The sequence below is a fragment of the Lepidothrix coronata genome, unplaced genomic scaffold, assembly GCF_001604755.1.
Source record: "Lepidothrix coronata isolate B3197 unplaced genomic scaffold, Lepidothrix_coronata-1.0 Scaffold40, whole genome shotgun sequence".
NCBI lineage: Eukaryota > Metazoa > Chordata > Aves > Passeriformes > Pipridae > Lepidothrix > Lepidothrix coronata.
In genome coordinates, this window is record NW_016690220.1 from 1,270,662 (window position 1) to 1,281,556 (window position 10,895).

Genomic DNA, 10,895 nt, shown 5'->3' on the forward strand with positions numbered 1-10,895 from the left:
TAGGGTGCTACCATAAATGGTTATTTATTTTCCTTTATTTTGTGGTCTCACTGGCATGCTGCCTGTCTCATTTTACAGTTAAGAAATGTGGACCTCCATCACATGGTGCTTGTCACCTAAGTCCAGACAAGCTCTGATACCTCCTTTTGTTAATTCTACATGAATAAAACAGAAGAAATGGCTGATGTATATGGAGGAATTACACGTCTTGTGATTTCAAAAGAACAACAACTTCATCTGGTCTTTATGGAGAAGTTTTGCTGCTTTGGGAGTCCTTGGACATCTTCCATCTGAGGCTTGGTGGATCCTGGCAACATCCAGTGCCTCCCTGCTCCTCTGTGCTGGGCTCTCTGTCTGCTCAGTGAGTTTTAACAGTGTGAGAAACTCAGAAATAGTAATTTATGCTTACTCATGGGAACAAGCAGTGCCTGCAACAAGAGCACTTGCTCCTGAATAAGACTTTCCACTTTACAAGGTGTTCAGTCCTGCCCATCCTTCCTTCCTGCACTGTAGTATAGTTAGTACCTGATTTATAGTTGCCAGGGAAATCCTAGTTTGAAAGTTTGCACTGTGCTTGGTGGTGGACCACTCCAAGCTTTTTGATGCATCAGATGAAGGAAAACGATTAAGGCTTGTGCAATAACGCTCTGCTCAGCAAGGGCTGTAAGTCCCAGCAAAATCAAGGATACATGCTAAAAGTTAGTTAGGTGCTTCCATATGTTATGGAGTGAAAGACCAGTCTTAGCACTGTCTGTAACAAAGTGCAGCAAGTGCCTCATGGCACTTGGGGATCAGTGAGAATGTGGATAGAAACTAACTACTGGAGGAGGTAAAACAGGGTAATCTTAGTCTCAGAGAACAAGTCCAAAGGAAAAGGTAGTATTTGTTTTTTAAATTGTTATTTACCAAATAGGCCACATGTCTATTTGAAATTAACAGCAGTGTTGGTCAGAAAATCTATTTAAATCTGTTGGAGGCAACAGAAAAGAGGGTCAGCCACTGAAATATCTCCCAAGTCAGAATTCATGCCTGAATATGAAGGTAGATTTGGGATTTAAAAGGACAGTCTGTACCAAAACAGGGTAGTCCAAATGCCATATTAAATGCATGTTAAATAGAATTTTCTTTTTCTTCCTGTCCCCACTCTTGCAAAAAAATGGGTAGGTGGGTAAATAGTGTATGGCTCTTTTCTCCCTTGGATACTTCTGCTGCTGGCTAAAGACAACACTCCTCAGATGGCAAAGGCAGCAGGAATTCCTTTCGTAACATTTGCCTACGTGAGGGTCCTGGAATTCACATCTTCCCTGAGCCTGCTTTAGCTCACCTCCCTGCCTTCTTGACATGCCCCTCTTGTCCAGCAGATAAGAGCACATTTTCAGAACCAGTTTTGCAATTACCCATCTTCTCAGTTTTCTTTCCTGACCTTTAAAGGGGATGCACCAAATAAATACCTTTGTACAAGTGCCAGACTTTCTGCAGGGTGGCTATTTCAAAGGAGCAAATATGATCTTTTCATAAATACCATGTCAGGCTCATGTAACTCACAACTTATTTATTACAGTCCTAATGCACACCGTGGAAGCCGGGGCTAGTGTTGCACAAGAACATCCATCTAAAGCATTTCAGAACTGCAGAGCAAGGTAGACAGCGAAATTTTTGTGCAAGCTGCTTAGCCATTGTTGAGTTTAGCTTTTACTTGAGTTTCATGAAGCATTTAGAACTATTCAGAGTTTAGATGAAAATGATAAAAGTATTGCAGCCTGTGAACTGTCTGTTAGGCATCTGATCTTGGCATTCAAAACTCAAACTGGTCACCTAGGTACAAGGACAGAAAACTATTCTGTCACACTGAGTGTATCAGTTTGTCCCCATTGATTAAATATTACACGTCCCCACGGGGCTCATCTGAACTGGACAGAAAGCAGTGTTAATTAAAAGCTCACCCATCTTTCCATCCTTCACTGTCAGAATATCCTCAAGAAGAAAAAATAGCCCCTTTCCTTTCTTCGGTGTGTATTGGCTCCACACTTGTGTCACCAAACCTGGGCAGTGGGAGGCCAAGAGGAGTTCCTTGTTTTACTGAGAAGCTCAGCATGGACTTGGGGTGCCCTTACCTAGGTGGCAATGAAAAAGTAATATTTTTGGGAAGCATGGCAGGGTCACAAGCGTCATCCCTTCGGTTAACCCCTTCACTTCCCAAATACAGCAGTGTATGGGAGGATTTCACACAGTATGGAAGAGAAATGAATTCAGAGCATCACACCCTGTGGCTGGCTTTTCTGCCATGCACGTGCAGCATAAATAGCTAAATCTTCCTCCACTCATCTGTCTTCCTCTGGTGCACACATACCTGGTAGATTGTGAACCTTGAGAAGGTGGTGGGTCCCTGTGCTTCAATGCAGTTATGTTCAATGCTTTTGCTCACAGCTTCTGCTGTGAAAACTTAGCATGTATTTCTAACAGATTAGGGACAAATATTTTATATTTAGTAAAAGCAAAGAAACTGAGGCATAAACCAATGCCTTGGCATTTTTACAGGGCTGGATGCTTCTTGTGGCTCTAAGACCTTTGGTGGAGGCAATTTGTCCTTAAGATGCAAAAATGACCAAGGCCATTTCTGTCTGCTGTAATCCCACACAAAATCAATAACATTTGATACATCATGAGACAAAGGCTGGCATAGCAATAGCAAATGCATGAGACAAAAATAGTTAATGTGCAAATTGCATAGCACTTGCCTTGCTTTACTCTGTGCTTTATGGATAGCCATAGACAGATCTTAGTCTAAAAAGCACTGATGCAACATACAGTGCTGTTAAGGGTGAAAACACTTGTGTACTCTTCATCTGACACGGCCTGATTTGGTTTATCAAGACACAGTAGGCATCAGCACTGGATCCTTAGCTTTCACCTTTAAATATGGCTTTCAGAACTAGTGGCCAGACCCCCTCCACTGTTTTGGTTTGAATTAAACATCAGTTCTTTTTGGTGATGAAAGTGTTTTAAAAGCAGAAACTCCTCCAAGAGTTTTCAGGAGGCTCGAGAGTTACCATTCTTGAGAGTAAGTATAATAAAATTGTGAATAACTGCATTTTTTTCCTGTAATTTTCAGATGGGAAGAATAAATCAGAACCACAAAAGGGATGTTAGCAGAGCCAAAGTCATTTAGAGTTTAGCCTTCATTGAGCCATTCCTTCTATTCTCTGGCAAAATAATGTATTTTGTGGCTCTATATCAACCTTCCCATGAATAATCCAGAAAGTTGTATTATCCGCTGAACCCAGAGGTAACTTCATTAGTACTCACCACATCTTATTTGAATTACACATTCAGTTGGGTATTTAAATTACAGGAAGGCTTTGTGTTTAAGAGTTTCCGCATCATGCCGAGGCTTGGGAAAAAAAAATCGGGTTTGACACATAATAGGGATTGATGTGCTACTTCAAATGCTGGTGTTACTGGAAAGGAAGGAACTTCCACAGGAAGTGTAAAGGAAATTATACAGGAATCAATAAAGGATGCTAAAAATAGTGCTTGACTTGTCTTCCATGTGAGTCAAAATACCCTACCGAAGGGATACACATGCTATGTCTTGGCTGGTATATCCAAACTGCTCTTACTGGTGTACAGGCTGTCAGGATTTCCTCATAAGTCAATGGAGAAAGGCAAGCGTCTCTAGAGGACAGTTCATCCCAACTACATAAAGAATTGCCAGCAAAAAAAGAGAGTGCTGTAGAACCTGCCATTTTCCTAATTGCCATCAGCTTCACATGCTTAAAGTCAAGCATGTGCTTAATTAATTTCATGGAGAGCGCTCGGGGAGCTGAGCACCTGGCAGGACTCAACAGCTAGCTTGCAGGAAAACTAAAAAATTTGCAAATATTCTGGATAAACTTGATGAACAAAACCGGGAAACATGGAGAGCTTGCCTGCAAGGATGACTAAGTTGCTAGCTCAGAAGCATAATAGGTCCCAGGAGAGAGAATATGATTAGTCAGGTAATTTACAGGTAATATTCTTTCATCATTTTCTACTTAGCATTTATTTTCTAAAACACCGGGCAGGAGCTTGCTCAGAAGGGAGGAGGGAAGTAGCGGCAGAGGAAGAGGCCAGGGTGGCACAGCCCTGGAGGCTGTCATAGCATGCCATGCCAGGCAGGGAGCAGAGCTGTGGTCCCTGATCCCCACCATGCCCAGGCTTGTGCTGGCTGTGCTTTTGCTTAGAAAGAAGCTCTCTGACAGCAATCATGAGCATCCTCTTTCCATCCACCAGGCCCCTCTGACAGCATCAGCACAGAGCAGTTGTGCTTGGAAAGGGGAATCACCACAGCCATTTGCCTACACATTGGAAAAGGCTTGATCTTTTGGGACTCGAAGAAGAAGCTTCAGCTCAGGAATTCACAGGGATTTTGGCTGAGCAAAGCAGAAGCAAAACTGAGCAACATGAGTTGGGAGATGCTGTTGTTAACCAAGGCACTAACGAACAGTGGATATTGTGCCAGGGAAAATGACGGGTGTACGGCTAATTCTAGGGGGGAGGATGTTACTCGGCCCTCTTCACATGTGGGATTAACCTTTCTACACTGTAATTGCTTTTATATCTGACAAGGAAACTGATCAGATCTGTGAGTTAGATCTGTCTTAAGCCCATGTTTACATGATTACTCTTAAAGGACAACAGATTATATGAGGGTAAAATACACTAGTTCCCAAAGTCCTTCTGTAAAATGTGAGAAAAGATGGTTTGGGCACAGTTGAGAAGGAAATTTTTGTTTCTTAGATGCTATTAAAGCCTATTACACAAACTCCTCAGGGCTTTCTACACTCCTTAATGGGGATTGTGTGACTAGACTGAGAGCAGTACAAGGCTCTAAATTTGAAGATTATAGCCTGTACCATGTCACAGAAATTTTTTAACATTGCCCCTGTTAATAAGCACCAGGCAAACATGTGCAAGAAATAATACCCTCCCTGCATGCCCCCCACCTCCAACCTCCCCATCTTGCAAACAAAAAACTGCAAAAGCCAACAGATCTGTTCTGGCTTGTTTTAGTTCACTTTGAGCTTATTAAAATGCTGCGTTTGCAGTTTATATTTCTTGGCGCATTGTTATTTCAATGACATTTAAACAAGAACTGCATAAGCAACAGGCAGACAGAGCTCATTTTATTCCATATTTTGGAGGGATCCTATGTAGTCTTATAGTCCCCAATTACATAATCTGTGATATTTATTTGCTTTTGATTTACTAACTTTAGAGGATTAACACAAGCTCAGCTGTTTCCCTTTGTTTTCTAGTAGTTTCCGCTTTCAGTTTCTCAAGTACCAACATGACAAATAGGGAACAACCAAGTTAATATGAAGCAAATGTTTACAACCTAAAAGGACTGTCTGTGTCAATGTTTCAACTAAATAAAAAAAAAAAATCATTATTAAAAGCAGTGTTTGTAATGTGCAATTTCACTTCCTTCTCCTCCATATAGCCAGAACTTGGTATATCTAAACTCCCTGGCACTGAGTAAGTACTGCTGCAGTGACTGGCCATCCCCCAGCTGACAGCTGCTTGCTTTTCCGCATGAGTTTTTGACAGAGCAGCAGCAAAGAGTGCCTGCGGCCCTTCGTGGGTTGGTATCATCCAGCACACTGCTGCAGACCTTTGTTTTGGCTTGATAAACACTTCTTTTTAAATTACTACTCATTCCCAAATAGGTTGTTTAGAAGCACTCAAATCAAGCTCTGTTGCCTTCTCCTCTGTACAAGTTGTAGCTATGTCTGTACGAGTAAATTTATTGTGCCCAGCTCCACTTCCTGGCACTAAGTGTCCCATGACTATATATTCAAACTCTCCTATTCACCAAAGGGTGTTCCTGTACTCAAGCTGCCTTCTGGGAACAGACCCTGGGCCAGGAGTTCTTCGGAAGATGCTCTTTGATAGGAGCTATGCTAACAATTTAACAATACTTTGCAATTGTTCAACAATTTGAACAAAATTGTTGAACAGTAGAACAATCAAGTTCTGCCTCCTGGGAGTGGTCCCAGCCATGGTAAGTGTTTGTGTGCCTGGACTAGTAAATTGTGACTCCTCTTCCCGCTGCTTGGCAAATCTTGGCTTTGTCCCACCCTGAGTTCCAGCCTTGTGCTCCTTCATCCCAGAACTGTATGTCCATAGCCAGGCAGCACAAACTTGTTGTCATGCAAAAACTGCATAAACTTCATCCCCTTGTCATGTCTTTCAAGCAGTCATCCCATCAAGTGGGACTCTACTTTGAATATCCTTAATAAATGAGCCCTTTTTGTGAAGTACTGAGTTTATGCAATTCCCAGGCGATCCATACAACTTTTTCCTGAACTCAGTTCAATTGACTTTGCTGGTAAGCAGCTAGTGTCACAGCTCTGTGGATCCTCTGCTTCCCTGGATACACCAGTGCCTTCATATGGTAAGGAGTTGAGCTCCAGTTAAAAAACATCGGTTTTAGGATAAGCAAATTCATCTTCTGTGAGCTGCATAAGGCAGTTTTATCTTTGTCTGTCTGCGGAAACCAAGCTGAGATGAGAAGGCAAAATGCTTCCTTTCCTGTAGCCTAGCAATGATAACATTTTTCATATCAGGTTCTTTTAGGAAAAAAATATATTATGCCTGTGTATACAAGAAATAATTTCTTCTGATTATTTCATCTCCATAATTCCTTCCCTCTTGTCAGCTTCATTTTTTCCATAAGCTCTGAGAAATGAGCAATTCTTCCCTCTTTGTCACTGGAAATAAGCAACTGTTCCACATAAGCTTTTGCTTCAGGAAGCTAAGCTGAATCTACTATTCCCCTACACACTGATTATTGATTGTTTGGTCTCTTGGGTGTAATGGAGCTTTCTCTGCCCTGTCAAGGGTGACATCAATGGTGAAACATCTGACAAAGGTCAGTGAAAGTCTGAATCCTGTTATATACACAAGCCAGCATAATTCCAGGTCAGGCTTCATTGTCTATCAAGATCTCCCTCATCCTCACTGGGAGCCCTGGATGTCTTTCCTGTTCTCCACTGGGAAACACAGGCTAGCTATCTTCTAATGATTAAGGAAGCTGGAGTGACAGCTAAGTGCTCTGCAGCGGACCTGATGTAGGTTAGCATAAAAGTGCTAAAATAAGGGAACACCTTGTTCTGCAGAAGAACTTTACCTTCTTCTTAGAAACAGAATGTTTTATACCAGATTACCCAGATAGGCAAGGAAATGGGAAAAATAGTTCAAAATCGTTAGGACTTGGTGCAATGAACACAAGATGTTTGGACACTGTGCTGGGTCTGGCTGAGCTGGAATTTATTTCCCCATAGTAGCCCAGAGAGAAAAAACCAGCAGCTTCTTTTCCTGTACTGGAGCCTGGCCTGTGCTTACTGAGCCACAGTTCAATACCCTCAGAAGACTGTAGTGGAGGCAGGGACCCAAACCGTAATGGAGGACACCCTGGCTGAGACAAGGACTCAGACCATAACACCTACAGTCATTGCTCCAGTAGTGAAAAGGAAGAAATGGATAAGGCCAGCTACAGGTCCATATCAGCAATTAGTAAGGGAGGAAGAGGAAGAAGAAAAAGGAGAAGGATTAGAAGGAACGGAGGGTGGGGGGAAGGTGTTTTTAAGACTGTTTTATTTCTCACTCTTTGGCTCTTATCCTGTTAGTAATAAATATAAGTATTATCCCCACTTTGAGTCTTGTTTTGCCCATGAAGGTATCAGCCACTGCCCTCTTCCAGCTCTTATCTCTACTCATGAGTTCTCAGCTGTTTTTTTTTTTCTCTCTCCTCTGTCCAGTTGCAGAGGGGGAGTGAGAAAGTGGCTTTAGTGGGGTAGCTGGTATCTGGCCACGGTCAACCCACTACAGACAGTAAGTGGTCTATGGCCTGAAGGAAAGAAAATCTTGTATCAGGAAATGACAAGATGATACGTAAATGCTGATGAAGAAGGGATGCTGAAGTTTAGGGTAGCATGTTCTTAAAGGCTGGAGGAAAATCTCGTCATGGAGTGAGGTCTGGTATCAAGGGCTCAATCTGAAATCTGAGGAGGTGAATGCAGTCCAGTCTGATGTCCTGCCACTGAAAAGGCAGAAGAAAACATTTCCTACAGCCTTCCTTTCTAGGAGGAAGTCCAAAGTCTCTGGGTTATCCCCAGCTGGGGAAACAGGGAGGTGAATCAGGCTGTCATATGGAGAAGAACAACAGTGGGGAATGCCAAGGTAAAAGCAAGGAGCTGCTCCATGCTATGTCGGACTGTGCCCCAGCCATGACGGTCACTTCAGTGCCATCAGCAACCTCACAATAAAGTGATGGTGGGTAGCAGAGGAGGAAAAACGCAGGGCATCTGAAAGGTGCAGTTGTCTAAAGCTACCTATTTCCATCGTCAACAGTTTTGAAGTCCTTTATTCAGAGGTGGGATGATACTGGATGAAACCTGAAGGCATCAGACAGCAGTGTACTAAGCAGCTTCAGACAAATTCCTACAGGAAGAAATAAGCAAACAAGGAGGACTCCCGGCCTTGTTTTGTTGTTCTTTCACTCATACAGGTTCATTAACCACCAAAATCATCCTGCAGGCAGCACAGACTCTTCTTCATCACATTGCTTTTCCAGCTTCTCTGACAGGAGATAATGACTTGCCAACTGTCTTAGGCTCATTAGCAGCATAATTTCACATGTTTTAGCTTTCCTACTACTGTATTTGAGACCCAAATCCTGGCTTCTCAGTGCCTGTGAACTAACTCTTCCTGTTGCAAGAAAGCCCTTGGCAGTGTATTAAAGGGGAAAGATACCTTTGGAGATTTTTTTCTCCCTTTTTTTTTCTTTTTCCAGGAACACTCTTCACTCATTCACTTTGAAGCTTATTTAAACTGGGAGACCTGCTTCTGTAATCTAGTGACTGGCTTAAAAACTAACAGCTTCTAAGGTACTGCTTCTCTTCTCAGGAGTATTCAAATTGCACGTGACAAGCTCAGTGACACAGGGTTCACCATTCTTCCTTTATATTTATGCCTGTCACCTACTCCTGTACTTAATCTATTTTCGGAACACCTACAACTGGTAGCACATTTTTCAAAAAATAATTTAAAATAGCAAAACTAGACATTTCCTATGAGAATCCCCAGGAAGAAATATGTACGTTTTGTCAGGATTAATTCTTCGCTGGCACTTCCTCCCGAGAATTATTGTTCCCATAAGAAGGGATTTTGAGGCAACTATGCAGCATAACTTAAAACATACTGCACATTACTCCATCTCATCCTTTTTATGAAGAGACAAGACCAGCATCCATCCAAAGCATACTTTATATTTGTCTTGTTTATGACTATTTTATAGACTGTAACCTTTATAAAGAAGCACAGTCCACCAAACCTAACTGGAAAGACTTGTGTTCCAAGCAGTTATTGTAGTTGAAAATGAACAGTAAAAACTGATCCCTGATGCAGTTCTGCTGATGCCGTATTAATGAACATCCAGCCCAGAGAACTTCAACTTGGCCACGTTGCTTTCCCCAGTTGCCTCAAATGATAGATGGTACATTTTCACAGCTGTTGCACTGTAAGTAGAACAGCCACCATATGTGTAATGCCACTCAGCCTGTAGTCTCTGAAAAGGTTAGGATTGCATACAAAAGGAATAAATTTAAAAAGAGAAAAAGAAGAAGGATTAGGACCAGCATACAGTGCTGCTCCTCCTGGTGTGTTATTCTGGCTTCTAGCAGCTGGCTGACCAAGGTTTCTAGAATCAAAGAACATGTTTGCATCTCTGTGTTTATTAGCCCTGATAGTCTTTCTTCCATAAATCTAAGTGCTTTTGAACTAATTTAATCTTTTAGCCTTCACAGCATCCAGTGGAATCTCACTGTTTAATGAAGCACTATGAGAGAAAAAATACTTTCTCTTCTTTACTTTAAACCTCCATCTGAAGCTTCCTAATTTTTTTCTTGTGACAAAGTGCTAACAACTACTCCTTATTCACCTTCCTGTCCCCAGCACAGGAAGGACATCGACCTGTTGAAGCAAGTCCAGGGCCACCAACATGATTAGAGAGATAGAACACCTCTCCTACAAGGAAAGGCTGAGAGAACTGGGTTTGTTCAGCCTGGAAAAGAGAAGGCTTAGGGGTGACCTAATTATGGCCTTCCAGTACATGAAAGAAGCCTACAAGAAAGATGGAGAGGGACTATTTACAAGAGCATGTAGTGACAGGACAAGGGGGAATGGTTTCAAACTGAGAGTAGGTTTAAATCAGATGTTAGGAAAAAATTCTTTATTGTGAGGGTAGTGAGGCACTGGATCAGGTTGCCCAGAGAATTTATGGATGCCCCATCCCTGGAAGTGTTCAAGGCCAGGTTGGATGGAGCTCTGAGAAACCTGGTCTAGTGAAGGGTGTCCCTGCCCATGGCAGGAGGTTGGAACTGGATGATCTTTAAGGTCCCTTCCAACCCAAAGCATTCTATGATTCTATGATTCATTCACCTAATGATTTTATAGCCTCTCCAGTTTCTCCTCTCAGTCATCTTTTATTCCAGACTGTGGAACTTCAGTTCATCTTCTATATTAGAGAAGCTGTATCACACTTCTGGTCAGCTTTGTTGGTTCTTTATCCACCTTTCCAAATTCTGCTATGCTATCTGTGAGACATGGTGTTGGAGCAAGACACTGGATAATTAAGAGAGATGCTAACTGTGGGTTTATACAATGGCATTGCTGAAGTTTGCCCTCCCACTCCTAATAAACCCAGGAGTTCATTTGTCTTTTCAACTACTACTGAATTAATGTCCCAGGAAACTGTTGTTTTAGAAACTGGGTACTAAATCTCTGCATAGTGATTACCCAAACAACCTCATGTAGTCTTTACTGCTTCCCATGCTTCATATTGCTTTGTGTTT